The sequence below is a fragment of the Heterocephalus glaber genome, unplaced genomic scaffold, assembly GCF_053883595.1.
Source record: "Heterocephalus glaber isolate CG9 unplaced genomic scaffold, H.glaber_assembly_v1.0 deba00001586, whole genome shotgun sequence".
Taxonomy (NCBI): domain Eukaryota; kingdom Metazoa; phylum Chordata; class Mammalia; order Rodentia; family Bathyergidae; genus Heterocephalus; species Heterocephalus glaber.
The window spans coordinates 5,482,568-5,510,358 of NW_028258364.1; positions in this window are offsets into that span (position 1 = coordinate 5,482,568).

The window sequence follows — 27,791 nt, forward strand, 5'->3', positions numbered from 1 at the left end:
AGGATAGAAGGGAATGGGATTAATATGAGAAAATGGAAAAATAGGAACCAAATCTTTGTAAATAGGTAGGAATGGAGGGGTTGAAGGGAGGGCTGGGCAAGGGTGAAAAATAAGAACTAAGAGAGATTATGTAAAGGTGCAAATTTCCAATGATGAATGTCAGTATATTGTATACCTAAAATGTACCAATGATTAGAATGAATAATCGATAATCCAAAATAGGAAGAAAAGGTCCAAAGGGGTAGGGGTAGTGGGAGGGGCGGGGGAAAGGAAAGAAGGGAAAGGTATAATGATGAGAAATGGAAAAAATGGAAGTAAAGTCTTTGTAAATAGGGAAGTGTTGAGGGGGTGAAGGGAGGGGTTGGAATGGGGAAAAAACAAGAACCAAGGTGCATCATTTAAAGGTACAATTCCCAATGAGAAATGTAATTGTGTTGTATACCTACAATGTACCAATAAAAGAATTTAATTAAAAAAATAAAGAGATACCTCAAAGAACTAGGAATAGAGCCCATTTGATCCAGCTATTCCCCTGCTGGATATCTTCCCAAAAGAATTGAAAGAATCGTACCACAGTGATATATGTGCAGCCATGTTTATAGTGGCACAGTTTGTAATACGTAAAGCTTAGAAACAGCCCAAGTGCCCATCAACTGGAAACTGGATAAAGATGTGTTTTTTTAAAAAATAAATGGAGTACTACACATCCATAAAGAATGAAAAACTAGAGACATTTATATCTAAGTGGATGCATATTGAGGACTTACTCTTAAGTGAAATAAATAGGGCACATATATGAAAATATTGAATAGTTTTTCTATTGTAAGAAACTGAAAGTGTAAATAATGATTAAAATGAATAATTGATAATGGGAAATAGAAAGGAAATGTCCAAAGGGTAGAGGAAGTTGGAAGGGAAGGGGAAAGGAAAGAAGAGAAAGGAAATATTATGAGAAAAGGAAAAAATGGAAACAAAGTCTTTGTAAATAAGGAAGGGAGGAGGGGTTGAAGAGAGGAAAGGAAATGAGGAAAAAATAAGAACCAAAATATATCTTGTAAAGGTACAAGTACCCAATGATAAATGTAAATGTATTGTATATCTAAAATATACCAACAAAAGTATCTAAGGGAAAAAAAAACCTTTTTCCTAACCCTAACAGTATTTGCTAGCAATCTACTGACATCAGCAGAAATAAAATGTTAGTGGCTTAACTAAAGTTTTCACTGAACAAGATGTCATACGGAAAGGCAGAACTACTATGATTTCTCAGTGCCATTAATATCCTAAAATCCTTCCAGCCAAAGGCCACCATCTTTAGGATGTGTCTTTTTGTCTTCATAGGCATCGAAGGGCTGTAAGATGACAGACTCTTCTTGTTTCACATCTTTATTCCAGAGAAGAGTTGAAGGGAAGATGGAAGAAGCTACCGTGCCTATACTGCAGACTGTGTTGGATAGCATGCCTCAGTAAAAAGCACGCTTTCCTGCTTATACCCAGAAGACTTTCACCAGCAACTTTCTGTAATAGAAACTATGAAAATGTCCCTACTTTCAATAATGGCCAGAAAATCTAACTTTTAGAAAGACATTTTTTTTTTACCATAAGCAAAATTGAAGTTATAATAGCAAGGGAAAAAATTAGAGAACGGATATTGGATAGGAGGTAGCAGGGTCGGACTCACACCTGTGGTCCTCTCCTCCTTCAGCACTATCCACAATATCAAAGATGATTTAAAGGTCACCCTTCAAAATAATATTAGAATGGTCAGTTGCACATTTGGAAATAAAGTAAAATTACATGACAGAATATTCATAAAAATCCTTTTAGATCAAGGAGCTAAACAAGAAAATATAAAAATTTTGAAAGTCAGAGTTCTATTAAAAAGACTCAATCTCAGAATGCTTAAATAAAAGGATTTACATTGTTAGTGCTTACAAATACAAAACTTGTACAATAAAAGTTACATCTTAGATTTTTTTCTGTTCTGCAGTAGAATATAAAATCAAAATAGGTGAATAAAATAAAATCCTGTGTGTTTGTTATTTTGTTTTAAAATAATTACATAAAGGACATAAGAAAGCATCATCTAAGCCACGCACAGTGGTATCAGTTTATAATCCCAGCACTCTAGGAGGCTGAGGCAGGAGGATTAGGCCCAGCCTGGGCAATTTAGCAACTTAGGAAGATCTGGTTTTAAGATAAAAAAATTTATAAAATGGCAAGTAATGTAGCTCAGTGTGATGGCCCTTGGTTTGATCCCCAGGAGCCCTCCCAGCACACACACTCACACACACACATACATACATGCTCACACACCATACACACAAATACATCCTATTAAATACAATGCTCAAATAATAACAGAAGTAAGTGGAAAAAATGTGAGAATGCTTCAGTGCTCCAAATTACTTGATTTTTCTTATCATTGTTGCAGTTGGACATGTTTGTTTTCATTATGACTGGAGTCTGTGTCTTGATGTTTTGATTGTGTGAAGTGCTTTTGCCTGTGGGTCAGTTACAGTGTTGCCATGGTTATCAAGTCAAAACCTAGACTTTTGTTTTTGCCTTTCTAATTTAATAATAAAGCTCGTTGATTTTTTATTTTAGTACATAAAGCATTTTCTCATTCTTTGATAGCTAAATAGTGCTCCACTATATGAATATATCATGATTTATTAGTCACTAATTAAGTAGGTCTTCTCCAAACTTCTGCCATTATAAATATTGCTGCAATAGGCTTACATATATGTCAAGAAAATTTATAGTGATTATCTTATCTTTTTTTTTTTTACTTAAATTCTTTTATTGGTACATTGTAGGTATACAACACAATTACATTTCTCATTGGGAATTGTACCTTTACATAATGCATCTTGGTTCTTATTTTTTCCCCATTCCTAGCCCTCCCTTCACGCCCTCCACCCTTCCCTATTTACAAAGACTTTATTTCCATTTTTTCCATTTCTCACCATTTTTTTCTTTCCCTTCTTTTCTTTCCTCTGTACCTCCTACTACCCGCTACCCCTTTGGACCTTTCCTTCCTATTTTGCATTATCCATTATTCATTCTAATCATTGGTATGTTTTAGGTATACAATATAATGACATTCATCATTGGAAATTTGCACCTTTACATAATCTCTCTTGGTTCTTATTTTTCACCCTTGCCCAGCCCTCCCTTCAACCCCTCCATCCCTCCCTATTTACAAAGATTTTGTTCCTATTTTTCCATTTTCTCATATTCCATTCCCTTCTTTCCTTTCCCCTACCCCTCCCACTTCCTTCCCCAAAACCTAGACTTTTGTCCTCTGCTCCACGTTGTTGTGTGACCCATCACCATTGCATCCAAAAAGACTGCACTATAATTTACATAGTATTTACTTGTGTAATTTGGTTTTTTGCTTTTAAATCTAGAACCTTTTATTTTTTTCCTGTTTATTTCATCTTTTTATGTTGAATGCTTGCAATAGGTAGAAGGATCATATTCTCTTTCACTCTCAGCACTGTATGAGGCCTCTGCTCAGTAACAGTTCTCTCTGTGTATCCATCCTAGTTACTGATGCAAACTTGAGGCCAGACAAGGCCAAGGACAAAACCCAGAAGTATAGTAATCAGCAGCTGTCTCCAGGAGAAGTAGGTGTGCTTCAAATTTACTTTTCCTTACATTTGTATAGCAATGTCAGTATATCAGGCTTAGATTTTGTGTTTCTTTTTCCTTTTAAAGGAGAACAACTCAAGAAGTTAAAATTTCTGGATTATATTTTGATTTGTTAGTTCCAAGATACTACTATGTGCTGGTTTTTACTAGGTAAGGTGTTTTGGAAGATTGTTGGGGTCCAGATTGAATAGTAAATTCAAGACCTAAATGTACCTATTATACAATGATGTTTTGTTCAATTAAATTCTGAATTTCAATCAATATTTAAAATATTGATTTAAAAATGGATATAATTTTTCAATGGAATTTTCCCAAATGTTTGAAAATAACTGTTGGGGAAAAAAAGAAAATAACTGTTGGAATTTTGCACTGAAACAGAGTAATTGTGTCACATGCTTAAAAAAAAAAAATCAGATTAGTGCTTTATATATATATATATATATATATATATTTTTTTTTTTTTTTTTTTTTTTTTTTTTTTTTTTGGTGACGGGGATTGAACTCGGGTCCTTGCGTTTGCGCAGCAGGCGCCGAAACCACTGAGCTAAATCCCCGGCCCCAGATTAGTACTTTTTATTTCATTGTAGTAAAACACTTGAGATCACAATCTTAACAAATTTTCAAGTGTACAATAAATTCCTGTTGACTTAAGGGTTGCACTTCATAGTGCAGATCCTACAGCTTATTCATCCTATTTAACTGAAATTTATGGCCCTTGATTAATAACTCCCCTTTCCCTTCTCCCTCAATCCTTGGCTACCCCCTCCCCAAAGGTAGACACCCCCTCCACTGTCTGATTCTAGAAATTGGACTGTTTTAGATTCCTCACATATATAAATTCTATTATAGGCCAATTGTACTTAGCATTATGTTTTCAAGGTTCATCTATGTTGTCAAATGTTGCAGAATTTCCTTCTTTCAAAGGCTAGACACTATTCCATTGTATGAATATAGCATATATTCTTTGACCAGTACTGTGGGGGGTTTTTTGTTTGTTTATTTGTTTGTTTTTGGTACTGGGGATCTAACTTGGGTCCTTGAGCTTGCGCAGCAGGCAGCGAAACCACTGAGCTAAATCCCAAGCCCCTATTGTGTTATTTTTTAACTGACCAATGATTTTAATAACAAATAGAAACATAGGGATGATGTGAAAATATGGTAATATTTATATATTTTAAATCTATCAGAGTAAAAGATACAACACCATTAATCCCCTCAAAATACTTCCCCTTGTTTCAAATACACCATATCGTTCTTGCCAGTTTCTGAAGCAGTACTAGAAGTCTTCTTTTGTGAGTATCTTTATGAGTTGTGATCAAAAATACCTAAATTCTGCTGCCAAGTGCCATCCAATAGAAAGGCAGGCTCATAAAAACATCAGGGAAGGGCCGGGGATTTAGCTCAGTGGTTCCAGTGCCTGCCTTGAAAGCGCAAGGTCCCCAGTTTAATCCCCAGTACGAAAAAAAAAAAGAAAAGAAAGAATCCATTAAAGAAAAAATCAGTTTAAAAAAAAAAAGGGCCGGGGATTTACCTCGTTTTTGCCTCCTGCTGCGCAAGCTCAAGGACCCGAGTTCGATCCCCGGTACCAAAAAAACAAAAAAGAAAATCAGGGTGTGGGCCCAGGATGTAGCTCAGTGCCAAGGTCCTGAGTTTGATCCCTGGTACCAGAAAAAAAAATCAGGGTGTGTCCTCATTCACTTCATCCAATGGACTTGGCACCATGCAACTTTTGTGTCTTTCTCAAAAGTCAAAATGACCATGAAAGGTAAACTTCTGAATTGATTCATCCCATCAAGGGAGCCACAACAGCACCGCTAAAGACAAAAAGAGGAGTTCCAGAAATGCTTCAGAAACTAGCCAGAAGAATGGGATAAGTGTGTTCAAAGTGAAGGAGGGGCATTTTAAGGGGGATTAATGATGACATATCTTTTACTGCACTGATTTTTAAAAAATTTAAACCTACCCCATATTTTTCACCTTGTAGCTTCATCTGCTTTATATGTACATCTCTCAGGTGCTTCAAATAAAATTAATTGCAAATGTTATGTCGTTTAATCCTCACAAAATCTTACAATGAGGCAAATAGCTCGGTGAAGTGATTTCTCTAGCATTGCCCAATTAGTAAGAGAAAAACTAGGGTTTGGATTCAGGTAAGCTGATACCAGGATGATCACAATTAATCATTAATCCTTGGACATTTTCTCTATTTCTGCTTATCTTGGGTTTTTGCCATTCGTTTTGCCATTCGTTTTGCAAAAAAAGAGAATTTTCTCTTCGAAGAGTTCATCATCCTGGGAGATCTAATGGGGACAAAACAGTGCTCTTCCTCTAAAGAAGCCGGACAAACCAGAAGCTGTCTTTCCAGCACCTCTGGCTGACTCAGGATGGGAAAATTTGCCTTGTTTTCTCTCAGGTGGGAGAGGTAATACTGGGTGCTCCCGATAATGAGGTGAAAGTTTCAGAAAAGTCAAACTTTTGTGTGCTAAATTCCAATGGTATATTTACAAGTTTAGAATGGTGGTCACGACAATGATAAACCTCATGATTATGATTTTGAACATTTCATCTAGCTACTGAAGCTTGAGCAACGCCCCCCCCGATATTTCTGCAAACTACTCAATATTATTTCAATAGATTACAGCACTATTTAAAATATTGGTTAAGAGCACAGTTTCTGGGACCAGAATACCAGGAGATAAACGCCAGTCCCTACTTCCTAACTATGTGACCTGGGGTAAGTAGCTTAATCCCAGTGTGCTTCAGTGCCCTAGTCTGTGAAAAGAAAAAATGATATAATAAAGTCTGAGCATTCCACAACTGTGGAGCATGTAGAAGATTCCACGGCATTATACAATTAGACGATTTTCTCTTTAATCCCACAAAGACTAGTTCTCATAGCCAAGAAACATGACTGGTGATTATTAATATTTCCTGCTTGGGTGAGGAAACAAGTTCAAAGGAGTTACTTGACATTATAAATTTAGAGAAATATGGATGCAAGAATTGGAGAACAAAATTTATATTTGTCCCAACCTCAAACTCAGTTCAGTTCTTTTCATTCTCCTAATCATTACAGACTGGCTTATGATAACCTTATGAAAAAACAAGTAAAGTGTCCTTATTCAAATGCAGTTTATTGGAGAAAATGATTAGATGAGAAAAATTTTATCAATTCTATTATTGTTACATTTAGAAAACCTTTGATGATCTTGCAATTTCAATCCCCAATTAAACCACAAGAACAATGTGTCTGTATATATATGACATAGCATAAACCTCATAACCTAGTAACACTGTTTATTAAAAATTTTACAGTTAATCTTATTATAGCCTTTTAGAACCCTAAAAGCAAAGAACGCTATTAAAACAAAATATAGCTAGTGTTTCTTTATTTTTTTCCTTCCATCTCATTTTCTTGGCTTCAGAATTTAGCAACCTGCAAATCTCTACTTTCTTTATGGTATTCAATGTAGCAAGGTTAGCAGAAACACCTGATACAAGGGCTTATCTTTCCCTCTTATACTCATCAGGCAGAATTTCATTTTACTTGCTGTGGCTGCAAAATAAAAATGAGTGTTCCACATGAAACAGTCAAGCATTTTGCACTGCAGCAGAGCTTCTTCATCGACATTGAAAACACTTTGAATTTTCATCCAAGAAGTCATCAGGAAAAGGGCAATCATTTTTCACCAGGCATTTTCTTTTGTGCAAGTCCCATTTTCAGGGGATGTATTTATCTTTCTGAAGAGATGGTATCACTTGTTTCATGTCTCTAAGGCTAATGTTGATGATTTGCTGGGGATATCATCTTCTATAGTGCGCATTATAATGGCTTATTTACATACTTTATACAGAGCTAATCATTGAGTGTCGTACACCAAATGCTTTCTTGTTTCTTTTAGAAATTGGATATGTTTTATTCTTTCCTGGTCTAAGCTTTTACTTTTTAAAATTAATGAATACCAAGAAACGGCATTTTAAATCTTTTTTAGTGATGTGTAGCTTTGAATGTCCTAAGAGGCTATGGACATTATTGACTCCTGCAACTTCTGTAGAAATCATCCTGTATTTCTGTTTGTTTCTTATAAAACACCAGTAAAGCACACATTTGACAACACAGCTGATGAATTCTTGGTTTATTAAATCAAGCTAAATTTGTGATTTAAACTATTACTCTTCATAAGAAAGCAACTGGCAAATCCAGTTGTGCAGCGGTATTTGATTAATATTCCTGGAACAGGCGCCATTGTCTTTTCCTCTGTCCTTGAAGAATAAACTTTGTTATTTGTAATGTGTTTAAAAATATATAGAGTGCTTTTACATTGATTTTCTAATTTAATCCTGACAACAGTGTAATCTGTGTATTGAGGGTTTTCTTGTTACATCAGCAGTAGAGAAGATGATGAAAAGAGAGGTTCAGTTGCATTCTACCACTCCCTGAAGGAGGGTAGAAGACAAGCAATGAATGTCACAGCAGGGAACGGAAGTCATTCTAAGATCTCACCCAGTGTCCTTCCTATTACTGCAGTTTCCCTCATTGAGTTCAGAGGTAAGGTGTTTTGTTGCTGTTGTTTTAGAAATAGTGCAAATTGAATTTCAGGCCTTCTTGCTGGGCAACATTCCCAGCCCTTTTTTCTTCTCTGTTTTGAGACAAGGATCCCCTTTCTCAGCCTTCAGAGGGTCTGGATTACAAATGTGCACCTCAGGTGAGGGTTGGAAAGTGAAAGCAGTTGACTGGTAGCAAGAATCTTGCTGTGCCAGCTGCTTTCCTGTGGAACGGGGCACTGGGTCACTACCCGCTCTCTACAGCCCCAAATCCCCACATCCCCAGCTCTGGTCTCACTTTCCCACTTCTCTGCTGTAGGTGATGCTGGGCCTTGGAGGAAAGAGAATGTGTAAGTCAGTCCAATGTGTTTGTTAGAAGAATAAATGACATCTGGATATGGTTGTGATCTCCCAGAAAAAAACCACTTATCTCAGATTCAAAATGTCTGACACTGTCTGTGATTGAAGGCTCAAGTGACCCTGCTTGTCATTGCCATGAAATTCTATGTCTCTAAGTTAGAGTTTCTTAATACATACATGAAGTTAGTTTGTTAATGTCTGTGGTGGTCTGTGCCATGGTAAAGAGCTCTAGTCAGGACCTCAGTTTACCCTGGAGATTGACTACATTTTATTTCTCTGTGATCAGGTATTTCCTTGTTTTTGTTCTTTTCCTATTGTCCTACCCCTCTCACCTCAGCAGTGTGGAACTTTGATGATCACTGTCTGTGTTTATGGAGCAGGTGAAAAACAAAAACAAAAACAAAATCGCTTCCATCATAGACATCAGCTCATATTACTTTCATAAGAGAAAACACGCAGCCAATTTCTAGGCCTGAGTAATATTACTCATTGGAGTAATTTCTGTTCCAGAAAACTGACATTAAAATGTGGCATTTTAAAAATGAATATATTGATTTTTGGCTCTCATGAATGTAAAAAAACAAAACAAAACATTAAAAAAACAACTTTTTCTTTTTTAATTTTTAGATGAGAGATATGGCTTTTTGGCCATAGTTCTTTAAAAGTCCACAATATATCTGTATCACAAAAATGTAAGAGAAGTTCCTCTCCTCTTATGCCTTTGAGGTATGAAAACTGGTTTTATGTTTTAAATGGCTTAAGTATAAGGATTGAGTACAATTGTACAGAGAGAATGGTAAAGGATTTCAGATCTAAGTTTATAATGAATCTGATTACATGCTCTGTTACATGCCGGATAGATGAACAGATAATAGGAACAGGTTTCTTGTTCTTAGGAGCAATGGTTTTCTTTGTGTATCTCTTTATCCTTATAAATCATCCAGGATTATATCTTCTAGGCCTATTTTCCTTCTAGTTCAAATGTGATATATATAAAATACCACATCTTATATTGTGTTTCAATTATTCTTTCAGAAACAAGATTCTTTCTGAGAAAGAAAATTAAATATATCACTAGTGCTGTTTCTTTTTAAGAGAACAAATAGCTTATAGTCAACAAACTATTCCAATGGCTACAGTTAATGAAAACCATAACATATATAATTCATATGTATCAATTATGAAGTCCACATTTAGACCTCTTGTTTTACATGATTACATAATGTCTTGAAATATCTAGTATGAAAATTAGTGATATTTTAATATATTGATTGTAGTTAATCACAAAACTTTTTTCCAATTTTCTCACCTATTAGAATCCTAAACTAGATAAATTGTTTAGTCATTTGCAGTTCCAAACTATAGTGCAATATCTCTCTTGCAAAGGATATAACTCAATTCTCAAGTGTTTTCCTTTCTGATTTCTCATATAATCCCACAAAGTGTCATATGCATTCTTAAAAACTCCATGAAGCCTGTCAGTCACATAATAATCAACAAATATCAATAGTGCACTATTTATATAGAGAACATTGCATTCTATAAAATACCCAAGGAAAGTTTTTTAAATGAATACCTTTAAAAAGGATAAAATCTAGCTTGAGAGAGAAATATAGGAAAGGTCAAATAGCATCATATAATCATTAAGAAAAAGATGTCATAAGGCAGTTAATAAGCAATGTAGAATGTGATCCTATGCACAGTAGGAGCTGAGTTCATAAGAAGATAAGCCATTTGGGGCTGTGTGGAAATAGGGATCCTCATAAACAGTGCTTAGACCTGTGTTTTGAAGGACAGGAAGAATCTGTAAAGGTAAAGCCATGGCACTCAGTACTACATCCTCTAAGAGCTTGCAGAATGGCTTAGGTGCTTTTACGGTGTAATTTGAAAATATCATGGCCAGTGTTCTTGTAAAAAGAACCTTCAAAACTGAAACATATGTTCTGGTCTCTGTTATCCAGTTCCTCTTTTCTTACCTCTACTTTAACTGGAAGCCTCAATATGTACATTTTTTATTCTATTATTATTTTCCTTTGTTTTAGTTTTGTTTTAGAAGGGATATGAGAATTAACTAATATTTCAAAACTCTTATTCCTATTATTTTTTTTAACAGAGGTGACTGTTGTATTACTATTTCTTATTTAACAGAAGAAGTAGATGAGGTAAAAGAATCCTAGTTTGGAATCCAAATTAAAAATGTGAAAAACTAAAAGCCATCAAATGATAAATTTTGTCTGAATTTATTGAAGGAAAAACATCCAAAACAGGTTGATTGTATAGCTTTGCTTTCACATGTGGCCAAGTATTGCCTTTTTTACCCCCAAGAGTTCATAAACCTTCATAAATCCTTAACATACACAGTGTGCCTAACTCAGAACTCTAATTACTGCTATTATTTCAAAATCAGCAAGTAGTCTGTAAGTGCCAGCCTTGCACCAGGTGTCAAACCCATTGCCCTCATCATCATCAAAAATAACCACGAATTAAATATTTTTGATAACTATTTATCCAAATATGCTATAATTACATGGAGATTTCCATTCTAAATATCAGCTACATCATAGGAGAAAAACTCTTTAAATAATAGACAAGACTCTTTTACTTCCTCTAGGAATTATAAAGGTCAGATTGCTAGTGGAGTATCTGCCTTCCTCCCAGAAAACAAAGTGTGGGCACTGGGGGAGGATGCATCAGCAGCTATTGGATACATTTACAGAAAATACAGAAAAGAATTTCATAAAATCAATCACTGGACTTCTCAGAAACCCTAATCAGGGACTAATGAAAGTCCCAGGACTTTTCTCAATCAAAAGAAACTAGGGAAGTGCTACTTTGACATCAAAAAGTGGCCTCTACTGTTTGAAGCAGTTTTCTTAATAAGAACATAAGGCAGGAAATGGAGGGGAGGTGGGGGGTTAACAAAATTTCTGGAGTACTAAAAATTCCATAATCCACAGTAATGAGTTTACCTTGAAGAATTAGTCCATAGTATATATTTCTTTTTCAAATCAATAAGAAAAAGAAACATTTTTTTCTCCCTGTTTTCAAGTCTACATAGCAATAGAAACTTTCTTTACATGTCCAATTGAGACACAAAGGATCCATCATAATGTGGGCCTGTAAATGAGAAAGACGTATGGATCCTGGATCTTTTTCATACTCTTCTTTTTTTAGCAACACAGAATTTGTTATATAGCGCCACAGCTTTTTTTTTTTTTTGGTACCGGAGATTGAACTCTGGACCTTGCGCTTGCCACTGAGCTAAATCCTCTGCCCAATACCACAGCTTTAATAATTTCTAGGTAATGGTCATAAACCAGAATAGTGTTTCCTTTTGTTCAGTTGTATCAGAATCAGTAGGCCAGGGCTTCTATACTCATTGGAGTCCATAGCTTGGAAAGACACTTTTTCATAAGAGAACCTTTTACACTGAGTTCTGTCTCCTTTTGTAAAATGTATTTGAGTGTGAATAGGAACCCTCAAACAGCCTAAATAGATTTCTCCCTCCATGTGCTTCAGGAATACTGCTTGGACTATTTCTCTGTGGCTAAGGTTCTTAAATATACTGTTCTCAGGATCTTTTATACTCTTAAAAATGACTGCAGATTCTCGGAGTTTTGTTTATGTAGATTATATCTATCTTATTTCTTAAAAACAAAAGTAACAATTTAAAAATAGCATTAAGTTCACTACCTGTGAACATACATAATTTGCTTTTGTGCAAAATAACTGTACTTTCTGAAACCAAATAAATAAAATAAATTTGGTAAGAACAAGGACATGATTATAGATGTTTATAAATCCTTTTTGAAATGTTTGTCTTTGTTAATGGAGGGTAATTAGCTTCTTATATCTACTTCTATATCCAATTTAGTGAGATTCATTGTTTGGGTTGAAACATAGAGGAAAATACAATCTCACACATATTTTTAATTGTAAAGAGGAGATACATTTTAAATCTTTTCAGATAATTCATATATTTTCCTTAGATACTTCACTCAAACTTGACAAGTGATATTTTCTTAAAATTTGGATGCATTATGAAGTATGAAAACATATCAACTAATATTTAGAAATCTGTCACATTAAAGTTTCTTGGTTTAATTTGAACTTTGAATAGATAGTCTATCATTCGTGATTTTGCAAAGCCATATATTGGTCATATGGAAAATTCATTGAGATAAATGAATCTTTCTCATATTGATATATTTCATTATATAATATTAATGTATAATATTAATGACTAGACTCCTTGAAAACCTTACTCAGGTACTATGTGAAATCTAAATTTTACATATCATCAATCTCATCAGAAAACTCTTCAGATATTAAAAGCTGGGAAACTCATAGTTGTGGATATAAGATATCCAAAATTCTCATTTTTTTCTTTGACAATGTACATTCCATCACTAGCAACAAATGCTGTCAATTGTTTTCTTTGAAAGACAGGCTAACTTCATTAGTTTTAAGAAAATGTGTATCTTTCTACTGTACACAAATCAAAATAATCATAGTGTCTACTTGTCACTCACTCAAAGAAAAGCAGTGTTCCATGAAAAAGTTCCTCTCACAATTTGAGTGGTTGCACTAATGCCTTTACTTATACAACTGTTTTATTATCTGTACCAAACAGAAGAGCTCTATACATACTCCAATTTCATCATAAAAGTGTTGTAAAATATTAGAAAGTTTCAAAGACAAAGATTTAATAGAATCAGTACTGCTTACTATTTCATCAGGAGCATCCTTAAGCGAAACTGGCTAGTTTTTTAAACCCATACTTATGTGGTAAGGTAGAACACAATGTCTATAGTACAAATTGATGCACTACCTTGATTCATCTCAAAGCACAGAAATTTCGCACATCATGGCTTCTGCATCATCAATGCAAATGCTAGCACAATGAAATAGAATCATGGTATCACTGTATTGTTATGAAAATAGTTTTAAACTCACAGACCTCTTGAAAGTATCTCCAGAGCTCCCAGGGGTCTCCAGATTGTACTTTCAGGCCAAAGATCTATAACATTAAAGGATTATAGCCTCAAGCTTGTCATTCAGTGTTCACTAGAGGAAGTGTATGAATTATATATGAGTTAGAAATTTTCCATTTGTAAATATGTGTAGATACATAATACATTAACAATAGCCCACAAAATTACATGGGGATTGAAAGTTTATGAGCCTAAATACAGCTAGACTTTATTAGTTCTCCATGTATTTGTACTTATGGTATTTTAAACTTATAGGTAATATTTTCTGAAAATTTGCTGCATGTTTTAAAAATACAGAGTAAACAAGAGTGCTTTCTAAGACATTCTTGGTTGTCCACTCTAGAGAGTTAATTAAAATATTATTTGCCACTAATGTTGTGTGCATCTGGAAGTGTCAAACTATTCCAAATTAATGATGTCGTATTTTTCAATTGTCAATGAGAACTACTTTCATACTCTTAAATGTTAATAAGTTCACATTTTTTTGAGGCACTGAGCTGATAGAATGGTTAGTGCACAAAGATAAAGACAGTCTCTGCCCTTAAGATGCTTACTGTTACCCACTGTGAGATAGAACTTATGGTGGTAGGTGCTACAGTAAAATAAAAATACAAGGAGCTACAAAATTATACATGTAGAGGGCAAAACTTAACTTCACATAGGCAAGCAGAGATAGCTCCATAGATGAGGAGAGCTGATTCCTGAAAGACAAGTAATTAAAATAATTACCCTCCCATTTATTAGATGCTAGACCTGTTCCAAGAAGTTTGCACTTACTCATGATAAACCAATGAGTAGGTACAATTACTACCCCAATTTCATAGAAGTTGAATCTGAATCATAAGTGATTAAAAAACTTGTCCATGGTCAACAGCTAACAAATCTTTGTATCCATATTTGAACCTAAACACTCCAGGCTGAGTTTGTGCTTTGGATCACTGTTCTGCAATCTAAAACTACATGAAATGTAATTTAATCTCAGAATTAGCCAATGTTAGCTCTGGGAGGCTGAGGCAGGAGGGTTGAAAATTAGAGCCCAGCTTAGGTAACAGTGACTTACAGAGACCCTGTTTCCAAATAAAAAATACAAAAGGAGCTGAGGATGTAGCTCAGTGGGAAGGCCCTTTGTTCAACCCACAGTACTGAAAAAAAAATTAACCAATACTGGGATCTACATACTGCATATTAACCTCCATTCTGTGCACAGAAGGGAAGGGTACAGCAGGCAACAGATGAAGCAGAATCTGGTGAGAATTTGCCATGTTCTGTCCACTTCCATTCTGAAGGAGGAAGCAAGGTCTTCTTCCTTAAGAGGGACAGTTAAGGGAGATGGTAAACATTAGACTTGAGTGCATACTCGGAGATCACAAATAGTTACAGCATTGTATGCAGAAAGAAAATAACTACATACAAATGCAGCTACCATTTAAAATCTTATATTTGGTTTGGGGTGGTAGCTCAGTGGTAGTGCTTTTGCCCAGCATGCCCGAGGCCCTAGATTCCATCCCCAGCATTGTAAAGAACAAACAAACAAATAAACAAACAAACAAACATCCCACATATTTTTAGTGGCCCAGGTCCACATTGCTGTTGATATTTTTCCAAAAGATTTCAGAAATTGAGATACAGCACAATATTTAATTGGATAAGAGTTAAAAATAAAATAGGCATTATGAAAATTTTCAAAAGGGTGGCTATAATCTTGAACTCCTGAGTTTCCACTGAATAAAATCATGACAGAGAAACTGAATTCTGCTATTTTACTTCTGATTTTTCTACTTATGAAAAGGACATTCAATCTGGAAATTGCAGAATAACATTGAAGTCCAAGATAAATGTGAGGGAATATTGTTATGAAAGCATAGTTTCCAAATACATACATACTCCCTGTTCCAAAAAAGAAATTAGATAGAATAAGATTTTGTATCTGAGTCTGGTGGGTTCAAGTGCAGTTTCTTGTGAAGATGAGGTAATTGTTTAAACTCTAAGCATTCCTAGGCATAAGATGCAGATGGTAGCTGTAATTTACATCACAATGTTAACATAATAACTGAGTTAAACAACAAAATACACCAACCAGTGCTTGGCACTGTGTATGGACTTACCGAAGTGCCTACTCTTATTCTTAATATTGATGTCACTATTATGAACTGAGGAAATAAAGATACAGAATTAAAGAATGAAGGTTTCACTTATGATAGTTTTTATTTCTTAAGATATTTAGTCAGAGTCTAACTGCTTCAAAAATAACCTCAACACATCACTCTGGCAAATGGAAAAAAGATAGGGTAGGTTCCTGATAACTGGGATCTTACAATTTGCAGTTGAGGAGGACCATAGTTCTTTATAATTGCTCTAAATGAGTTTGTACCAGTAAATTTTAATCTTATTTATAAATTATTGGTTGCATCTTCAAATAAAAATCTATGCTCTTATTACTGCAAAACTTTAAAGTGTGTAGTTTTTCTCCTAAAATAAAAATAATCAAAAAGCAGCACAATGAACAGGTACTAAGCCCGGTGAGACTGCAAAGCCAGTCCCAGCCTTCTGGAATCACTGTCCTGAACTGTAGCTGAATACTCCCCTCTTGTTGTGGCCTTAATTAAAATTTGATTCTTCCTAGATTTGTCAGAAGCTAGTCCCTAGGACAATTATGAATACATGGATCAATGCGCAATCTAATAATGCTTATGCCTAGTCACCTGAGTCCCATACAATCAATAAAATGAACAAAGGTTCTTTGTCTATTCAACTTACTTATTTTCAAAAAGCTATATAAAATAATGCAAAAAAGTTAATCTAGGGCCTGGGATTTAGCTCAGTGGTTTCACCGCCTGCTGTGCAAGGTCAAGGACCCAAGTTCGATCCCCGGTACAAAAAAAAAAAAAGTTAATCTAGAAAGCTGACAGGAAGTACATAACAACAAAACAGTCACTCTTTATCAAACATTTACAGTACAATAAGTATAATAAGTGATTCACTCATATTATTACCTTAAATTAATAAGTAGGTACTACTACTGATTTTTCTTACCTTAAAAATGAGAAAGCAGGGCCGGGGATTTAGCTCAGTGGTTCCGGTGCCTGCCTCACAAGCACAAGGTCCCGAGTTTGATCCCTAGTACAAAAAAAAAAAAAAAAAAAAAAAAAAAAATGAGAAAGCTGAGCTGGAGAGAGATTATATAACCACATAAAGACATACATCTAGGTATTAAAGAAAAGAAGGTGTCACAATTTTAAAATATGATTATAATAGAATTTTGTTAAGGCTTGAATCTAGTTGTTCCCCCAAAGCCTCATGAAGTCATAGGTGGGGCTTTTTCAAGGTGGCTGGATCTACCATGTGTGCTGCCAGGATCAAGGACATGATGCTAAAGTTGATTCTTGGAGCTATGCTAGGATTAAGGGTGTGAGTGCTACCCACCCTAAGGGTTAAAGGCAGGTAGCCTGGACAAAATATAGTGACAGAAAGAGGGTCAGTGTCACTTCTTGCTTATTGCTGCTGCTGCTGCTGCTGCTGCTTGTCTCCTCCTGCCTCCTGCCTGCTCTGTAATGCCCTTCACCATGCTGCCTTGAAGCCAGCTGATTATAAACTGAAACCTCTGCAAACCGTTAGCCAAAATAAATCCTTCCTCTTTTAACCTTGGGTGTTGGGTATTTTGTCTCAGAAATCAGAAAAGTGACTAAGACAAATACCTTATTGGTTTTCTTCCTGTAGTATGTATTTCTACTGTTTCTAATTTTTATTTTTATTGCTCCATGTTAGCAGTACATAATGATTACATCCACTGTGGTCCATGTACTAACACATCTCAATTCTATTTTCATTCTCTTTCTTGGTTCCCTTACTTGTAGTTCCACTATTATAAAGAGATCAAGGCTAGGGCAAATTTTCTGCCTTGCATTAAAACATACCTTGAATAACTACTTGAACAAAAAAATTGGTAACTTGTGTCTTTTACTGATGTCACAGTATCCCCAGACAGAACTGTCATGGCCTTTTACTGTTAGCAGACTCTTGCTGCCATCATCAAGCTCTTCCCATTTGGATCAAATCGTCAGAGTACATTTGATGTGGACTCTTTGAGACACACTCAGTTACTAAAATCTAACAATTTTCAGATTGTTTCCAAGAGATATTCTGAAGATAAAATCTTGACAATTTACCATTTACTAAAATTCTTGCAGAATTTTGTTTTGTTTGGTCTTCATGGATAGCCCAACTCATATTTTCTTACCTTATTGACTTTACTGCTTGTTTTCTTCTGGAATAAAGCAGGCCTATCCCTCAGTTACAGGGAAAACTGTGCTCCCAGTGTAGTAAGAGGGTAGGGCATGGCAATGTTGCTGGAGCAGTTGGATGTGACCTTCCAGTTGAGAGACTTGTTACCCACAGCCACAGAATAGCACCTGAGCCTGACAGGAAATCAAGCTGAGCACTGCACCCAGTACCAATCCTGTGATAGGAGAACCCAACAAACTTAGCACCTTATACCAATCTTTTAAGAGCATGAGATCAAGTGGGACCATCTGGATCAACTATACAAAAAGATGGAGAAGGAGAGCAGCAAATGACTTTGAGACCAGTGCCTTCTTGTTCTTGCAGTGGTTTATTCTGCTTGCTGTATGTATTTTCTCTTTTTCCTTCAAAGCACCTGTATCAGGCAGTGCTTACTAGAGAAATAGTTAAAGCAAGATATACAAATATATAAGAATTGACAAGATTGGCTTACAATGACCACCTACAGAGTCAGGTGTGGAAGGGTGCAAAAGGTCTGTCTGTGCACCAGAGATCCAAAGGATCCAGTCAAAGGCCTGGAGCTCACTGCATGTCCCTTACAAGTCTGTATCAGGAGGTGGAAAGGTCTGCACTGGAAACCCAGAGATGCCGTCCAAAGTGAAGGTGAAGACTGGGACTCCTTTGAGGAAACAGAAGCAGGCTTCCTTCTTCTTTCCCCTCAATACCTTTCAGGTGAAAAACTGTCCTAGAGTGTGTCTTCTGGCTTCAGTAAATCCCCTCAGTCATGCTAAGAACTATGCTGACCCAATTTAGTTTGGCAGTTCTTGCTCAAGTTGACACATTTAGTTAACTATCACAGCATCCTTTTCTTCCTGAGCACTTCTTTGGCACTTCTCCTTTTCCCTTTTTCTTATTTTTGCCCTAAAATAAGTGGTCTTTTGTACTAATTGTAAAAAATGGTAATCTTTAATTTCCACCAATTGTCCATACCAATTCATTGATCAGGACAAATAACAACCTGGAAAATACTGCTGGTCCTTATGTGTCTGACAACACCAGCAGTCACCCAAGCCCTAATTCTCTCTCATCCTTTTCATCCTTGATGGAACTATTAGTTATTTCTCCTTCAACTTTTTATTCCACCTGGATAAATTCTCTTCCAGAGCAGCTCTTCATTTCCAATCTTGGCTGATATTGTAAGGCTCATCAGAGAGAAAAGCCTCTTCCTACATACTATGGAGCCTCAGCCTTCAGCAATGCAGGTTCCTCTCTAAAACCTGGATTTCCATCTCAATGCATCATATTCCCCAAATGGAGTTCCCCTAAAACTGGAGCTCAATGTTTTTGCATTTACAGTCATATGTAAACAGTGTTTACCACCTGAAAGCTTCCTTTTCCTTTGTTTCATGTAAACACAACACTTCAGTGATTAAATTCCCTTCATGTGATGAGGTAAGCCTGTGCTGTTTTCCATGACTATCTAGACTTTAAACAAAGTTAACACAGATCAATTGATTTTAAATTTATACAGTCTTTATTACAGCTAGCATGTGATCATTTATAGGGAAATTATTGGTGCATATGTAGGGTCTTTTTCTTTGAAATCATAAGGAGGCACTTTTCAATTTCTATGTCTTGAAATTTCCTCTCACAATAAATTGGTAAGTAGGTAATATAATGATTAACTGAATTAATGACTAAAATATAACATATATGAAAATCCAGAATTATAGCTCAGATATACTGTGCCCATATTAATAAAAGTTATAGTTTCAACTTTGCCTTTTAACAAAGCATAAATGACCTTTATTTGTGAAGCTTCTATAGTTGCTATATTCTACAGTACAGTAGCCAATTGAAATAATTTGAAATTGGATGTCATGTGGGTGAAAACTGGAAAAACTGCAGCTAAGAAATTTTCTTTTTACTTACTTTTGTTTTTAACAAAATTGACCTAGAAAATTCAATTATTCTGAATAGCTGGTGCTATTGCTACTTGACATTGTCAATTATTAGGGAAATACAAGTAAAAACAATAAGAAATTATGCCTATCTATTGGAATGGCTTTAAAATTTTAAAATAAATACACTGATTATACTAAGCACACTGGAAAGGATAGAGAGCATTACCTTAGGGTTTGGAGTATAAAACTTTGACAGAGCCTATTTTGCAAAGTTCCATAGTTTCTTTTAAAGCATATCATTATCATGTTACTAAATAATTCTCTTCTTAGATATTTATAGCCAAATCAAAACCAAAGTCATACAAAATGTGTATGTGAATGTTGACAGCTTTATTCCTAATTGGTGCATAATAAAACAACCCGTGACCTTCACCTGATGAATGCCTAACCAAAGTGTTGCATCCATACAATGCAACAAAACTTAGCAGTAAAAAGCAACAAACTATTAACAACTGAAACAACATGGACAAATTTTAAATGCATTATGCTAAGGAACAGAAGCCATGTTCAAAATTATGCATTATATATAACAGCGTTTATAAACCTTCTTAAAATGCCAAAACTGTGACACAGAGCTGATCAGTGGTTGTCAGGGTCTGAAGATGGGTAGAAGATTAAGAAGTAATTTGCAGAGTCAAAGAAATTCTTCTATATATTTTAGTGGTGTTTGCATGACTGTGTATGTTTATCAAAATGCATGGTACTGTTCACTGAAAAGGGAAAATTTTACTATATGCAAATTATACATCAATTTTAAAAGTTAAGAAACCTGAGTCACAATTACCAAACATTCTAAGAATAATGTAAATTAATCTACATAGTGCATTTTTATATTATAAAAACCAATTAGCCTTCTGTTACATAAAATTAGAAAGCTTGCTTTGGTAGTTCTAAACTAAAACTGGTCCTTTAAAAGGTGCTAACACAAAGATTGTTCAGCTGCTTTAAATATTAATATGATTATAAGAACACTAATAAATATAGAATTTATTTCTCACTGAACATCAATTTACAGAATATAAACTACTTTTAAAAATTATTTTTTAAGGTAAAAAATGTCTCCGTGACTGGAAGGATTTCACATAAAGATAATTGTTTTCAGTTTCCTCTATACTTTTACAGAATGGTCCTACCTAGTGTCTACGTCAGCTGCTTGTTATCGCATGGTGTCATAAAAAGATCACAAAATAATATTGGTATCACTTTTTAAAATTAAAATCAGAATGCAGGCATACAAGTATTGTGGGGGGGGGGATGTGGAGAAATTTAAACATTTCAGAATAAACCTTCACTGATCCTCCCATCTCTCTTCTACCTGGAATACACAGCACCAACCTTCATTTAAAAAAAAATACTTATCAATTATTCTGGGATTGCAGTCATGCTATATTTCTAAAAAGTTAATAGGACATTTTCAAAGAAACAATAGAAAAGTGCTTAATACAACTTTACTTATCTGTATAATCAAGACGATTTTTTCTATGAAAACAGTTGAAAAATGATACTATGGAATAAGAATGGATTTATAACTTTTGCTTTGCTTTATCTTTATCATGAAAAAAGAATGACAAAAAGGATTTAAGGTCAGAGCCATAAGGCTATTTCTCATCCATAATAAATTAGAATGGTATTAGCTGAATGATTATAAGAGAGCTGAGCTGGGAAATGTTTTAAAGGAGGAAATAAATCTTTTATGACTTGAAGAAAAACTGACTCATTTACACACACACACACACACACACACACACACACACACTACAGAAAACTTTTAAAGTTAAATTATGATCACAATAAAATACACTGAGTTTTTGGAACAATTTTTTCCAGTTTTGCAGTAGTACAAAACAATACCTATCCTTAGGGCTGCTCAACTCAGGAGAAAATATGTGCATGTACCAGGCATATCTTTTAGTGAGACCAGAAGAGGCCACAATTTGAATGCATGTGATCTATCATTTGGGGGAAAAAAGAGTTTACGGTCCAGCTAGAGTCTAAAAATAACCAAGCGGCATTTCGGAGATCTAAAAGATCAAATGCCAACTTAATAAAAATAGATACATGCATACATATATAAATACTTATATATGTTTATATATCCATGTTTATCTGTACATATTTGTACATCGTGACGTTTATGTATGCATATGTGCTAAAAATATTTCTGGTGATAGTGGTGAGACTGCTGATAGTTTTTCATAAGCAGCTAGTTAAAAACTTATTTAAAAATATCAGAATATTAGTTTTGTTGGCATCTGAAGGGATTTCTAGCCTTCTTCCCTTTCAGTTTCTTAAACAGCACACACGAAATAAAACTATCCTGTCATTCTGGGTGTTCACTGGCTCCTACACAGCCCTAATATCACTGCTTCAAGAAGAGTAAGTTATATGGAAATGACCTGGGGCATAGATTGTCACTTATTTGCTTTCTTTTGCCCTGAATCAGATTCTGTAAGCATTGAGTAATTGGTAGAAGAATGTGCATGGTAAATAATACAAGAACTGTTTTGGTTTTCATTAGTCACTAGGCAGGTGTTCTTCCTAAAGCAGAATGATCTCCATGGTCTCCTCTTTCTTTTCCTCATCCAACTCTACATTCTCTCAGTCTTTCTTGTAGTTCCTATTGCTATAAAGATAGAAAACAAAAGACTCACCTTACTGTTATACATAAGCAAAGATTTTGGCTAAGTTATCTTCAGTTTTTTCAAAAAGACCAAAAGATATTTACCTACAATCTTGAAAATAGAAGTAGTAATCTTTTTATTTTTTGGCTGAAATTGCATCAATTGAGGTGGTTGTCATAATGACAGAAGACTACATTGAGAGTAAAAAGATTTGTCCTTGAAAATGAAAAATGAGGAAAAAAGAATAATGAAATAAAGGCATCTTATTGGGTTGACAAGATCCTTCAACATAAGGAGTAGCTGTGCATGTGTCGGAGGAGGCAAGGGAGTGATAATAAAGTGGTTGTTGATGGTGGAAAGTTTGGGAACTATGCAATTGACTATCTTCCTCTTCTCAAATGTTAAGAGAAAGTTTTTAATGTTGAATAGAGTTTAAAGAGAAAACATCAAGTCTCCTTTAATTCAACAGGTTTACAGAAAATGTTACCCTATACTATTATTTTTTAAAATGATTATTGAATTGTTAACTAAAATTTGACAAAATTAGCACAGAGCTTAATTATATTATCTATTTTCAGAGCTTTGAAGCAACAATTGGATATTTTCATAGGATGTATATGATATTTCCATACCTTTTTATAAGTTTTAAGTAAAAAAGTCATTAATCAAATTATCTACAATGTATTTTATGAAAAGTGAAATATAACATTTTTTATTAGAAGCCTTAGACAAATACTCAGCAATTATACATTATATCTTTTCTTTTTAGTTTACAAGTAAATACAATTTATATGCATAAATTCTTAGCGGTTTAGGTCACACTTTTAAATTCTCTGTATGATCATTTATCTTTATATTGTGCAATGCCAGTTTTATTTGCAAATATGAGAGCATTTAACTCATATACAGAATTGGTGAATTTACACAATTTGTATTTAATTGCTATGACATACATAAATATTTTGTTCTTATCAGAGGAACAGAAACACTGCACAAGTCTTACTGAACTATTTTTATTTCACTTCTTGCTGTAGTCACATACTCTATCAAAATTTTGAACTTTTGGCTTATTGATGAATGAGAAAGAATTAAATGAAAACAGAACTATGGATTATCCAAGTTTTGCTTTCTTTCTGTGTCATAATTTTCATTATAGTGTTGCCTAGTACCAGGAGTAAGAGCATAAGAAAAGTTATGGTAGGATTTCTGACACTGTGTGTTTCTTAGAATGTGATTATTGCCTGCATTCTGTGATTCAGGCATTTATCAGTCTTTTCTTATTTCCCATTAAACTTTTAATATGGTAGATTTTTTTCTGCTTTTTAAGCATATGGAAGACAGTAATAATTGTAATGTTCTTGTCTATTCTTTTGTCATTTCTGATTCACTTTCTATTTGATTTTTCTGCTCATTAAAGATTGTATTTCCTTAATCTTTGATATGCTGAGTAACTTTTTCTTGGAGGCCAGATACTGAGCATTTCACTTTGTTGGATGCAGGGTATTGCATTTCTACAAATATATTTATATTTCTTGAGCTTTGTGTTGGGACACAATTATTTTAAATGTTTGATTCATTTCAGTTTTGTTTTAAACTCTGTTTTGCAAAACCATAGCTTCATTTATTCTGATTGAGTTTTTGCCACTACTAAGGCCAAAAACCTTTGTACTCTGATACCTCTGACTTTTAATGTGTTTCATTTTGATTGTTGAGAGAAAGCACTATTCCCATCCCTGCAAGAGCTATAGACAATTTTTTCCTGAAAACTCTTTTACATGTAGTTCGTTCCTCTACCTCAGATAGTTTCCTCACATGTATGTGCTGACCGATTTTCACCTCAATACCTAAGGAGCACCCTCTTCAGACCCCATAGGATTCTCTTTGTGAGATCTCTCTCTCTAGAGAGTTTAGGGGCCTCATGAAATCCAGGCACGTGGGAATTGTTTTGCCCAGATTTCCCTTCCCTATGTCATGGCCTGGAAACCACACTGTAAGCTGGGGCAATCGCAGGACCCCTGCCATTAGTGTCCCACCACACGGAGTTCATTCCTTTTCTTTTCATGTTGTTTATGGATAGAATATACTTTTCCTTCTGGCAATGCTTGTGTCAAAATTACCAATCATGGATTGATAGCATGTTTTATTTGTCATCATAGTAAACTACAGAGCATGCATTACTTGTATTCAGGTATAAAATACCTGATATGCACAATTTAAAGGAAGTTTATTTGACTCAGAGTTTCAGAGGATTCGCTTCATCTTCCATTGGTACTGTGACAGGAACATCATGGCAGAAGGATGTGGAGGAGAAAAGTTACTTAGGTCATGGAGACTGGCAGGCAAACCTGGGAACAGTATAAGACAGGAAAGGAGAGCAAGGAGCAAGGACACACCTCCAATATCCACCCAGATCCACTCAGAAGTGCATTTTATTAATCACCTAAGCATCTCTAAAGCCACTGAAGTTGATAATCCAGTTTAACTATCATAGCACCTGAATCTCATGTTTAGTTCCCTGATGGGAGTTCACAGTCAAGGTCAAGGACCTGACTTTGTGTATCAGGCATCCTCTTGGGAATACAGCCATTATTTATTTGCATTCCAGCCAATTTCTAGATTTGTGAATGTGGATACAGTAATTTTTAGTCTCAGTTTATTCATCTACAAAGCAGAACTAATAACACCTACTTCCTAGAAATGCTATAAAAGTAAAATTAGACATTGCATCTAATATGTGTCATAACTTCTAAACAAGTGGTATTTATGATTATTATTAGATTATTATGCTATAAGTTTCTGGAAGGAAAGGGTCGTGTTAAATTTTTCTGCATTTCCCACATCACCTAAGAAAGTAGATAGTAAAGACTGACTGATTGATTGCAATGACATTTGAATACTTAGGTAATTAAAGTAATACTTAGGAAATACAGGGAAATTAAGAAATAAAATTGAAGTTAATGAAACTGCCTCAAATGAGTAGATTACATGAGTCATTGAGCAGTTATAATCATTGAGCAGTCACATGACTCATTGAAGGAGAAAATAGACCCCTTTACTTCATTCATTTTAAAGGCAGTATATGTCCTACCCATTGATTTTCCATATTCATCAAGAGAGCATCATATGAAATTAGTTTCACCTCCTTCTTGCTCTTTCTTAAGCAGCAAAATCACCCTGCTTTAGTGACATATTTTTACTGAATATTCCTAAGTTCTAATTAAATGTACAATGAAGTTGTACATTCGTAGTCAACAGTTCTCCTTAATTATGTTCTCCAAAATGACATCTTGAGAGAACTGACAACTCAAATAAAGAAGGGAAATTTCAGCCCAGTGCATCCTGATTCAATGTACTCTTCCTCAAATACAAAGATGATATGACTGCCTTGCAATTTTCAAACACCAATTTTAAGATATTTTTCCTTATACATCACCTCTACCTAATTTTAAAGAAATAATGGAGCTAACCTATCAGGACTGTTTCAAGTTGCCCTCTTTCAAGATACAAGGGAGGCATTTTTGAGAGATTATAGAAACCTACACATATAATTAGGCTATAGTAGACTGAAACAATAATTACAACCACATTAAGAGAGTAATTTAGTAAATGATCATTTTATGTCAGAAATTTCTTAAGCATTATTTGAAAGCTATGTACAAAATAACACATAAAAATGTCAAAAAGACTTCTTTTGTGGTCCTGAGGGTCAAATCTAGGGCCTTGGGTGTGGTAGACAAGTGCTAAACCACTGAGCTATCCCTCCTGTAGCCTTGCAAAAAATTTTTTAAATAATTTAATTTTTAATGACATATCTCAAATCCAAATAACATTAGAAATTTATTTTAAGGTCACAATGTTTTTGTTTATTTGAACTACTATATGGAAAATTTCATCATTTCATTAATTTAGGGAATTTTCCTATCAGAGAAGTTATCAGTTCTGAACAATGAATAAAAGATTTATATATAAAATATATTATCTTTAACACAATTGGCAAAACAATTAACAAATAATAAATTTTATATGAATATAGAATCTTCTATAAGCGTAAGAGATATGTGACTCAAATGATTTACATGATTAAAACTTTAGAGTAATAAATGAGATGACATTGGCATATAGTTTAGTGGTTAAAAACATTGACACAGAAGCCAGAGTTCTGAGGTTTAGACTCAATATCTTCCCAACAATTTCTAGGGCCTTAAGCATCTTTTTAAATCTTCTATACCCTATTGTATTGTGTAAATGGAGTTAAAGATAATAATACTGTCTTCATTTGGTTTCTGTAATCATAATTGCTATTTGAAAGAGACCCTGAACAAAGACTAGAACATAATATATACAAGCTAAATATTAATATTATTATTACCGACTATAAAATTCTGAAAAAAAGATCACTGTTTACTCTATAAGGATCCAATCCTCTGTGTCCCTTAGGCTGAAACAGTGCCAGGAGCTTAGGGAACAGAGATTCTTCTCAGTACCTTACTAGTGGCACTGACAAACTTTTGTGCATATACAGCTGCCCACAAGAGGGTTGTTTCCACCAACTGTGGGACTTGTGCAGTTTAGGTACTTGCAGCAATCAGCTCTCATATTCAATGAGTTTACAAAGAAAAATAAAGAAACATTCATGAACCTCCAGTATCTCAATTACAGTCTAGTTAGGAGACAGAAGTCATATCTATTATTTTTAACAGGGAGAACTTTAAATAAAGAATGGTTAATGATACACAAAAGCATTGTTATTTAGGTAACTGAAAAAGCAAGAAGACACCTCTGAGGAATCATGGAGGTAACAAGTGCAGAAAGCAGGTGCTATCCTGAAGGCGAAAGGAAAGAGGAAGCACTTAAACATAGGAAAACCTGGCTCCACAGAGCTGCAATTTAGACTTGTGAGGAAGCAGAAGCTGCCCTGCTGACAGGCATTGGCATCTCAGATCTGAAGGAGAGGTCTCTTGGGGTGAGAACTTAAACTTCTGAGGAGGGGATGTCAGTTTGCAGGGGCTCCTGAGGCACTGGGATAAAGCTGGTCTTTTGAGAGTTAAAAAGACTGCAAACAGGATTCATCTGCTGCTGGGGTCAACACAGTGTCTACCAGGGTGAGGAAGCATTGCTAGGTTGACATGGAAAAAAGAAATCATTAGGAAGTAACAGGAAACATACAGAAAACAGGAAATAGCTGTCCTTTCTCTCTCCTCCCATGTTTCTCTCTCCCTACCTCTCTCCCTCCCTAAGAAGCAGCTGACAAAGCAAAAATGGAAATTGATTCAAAGTATTGGCATCACAAATTCTAGTAGTGATGGGTAGTATTAAAACTAAAATACAGCAAACAACTGACATAGTCAGAAAAAAATATATAAAACATGCAAAAAAAACCCCCCAAAACCAAAAGCATCTGGAAGAGACAA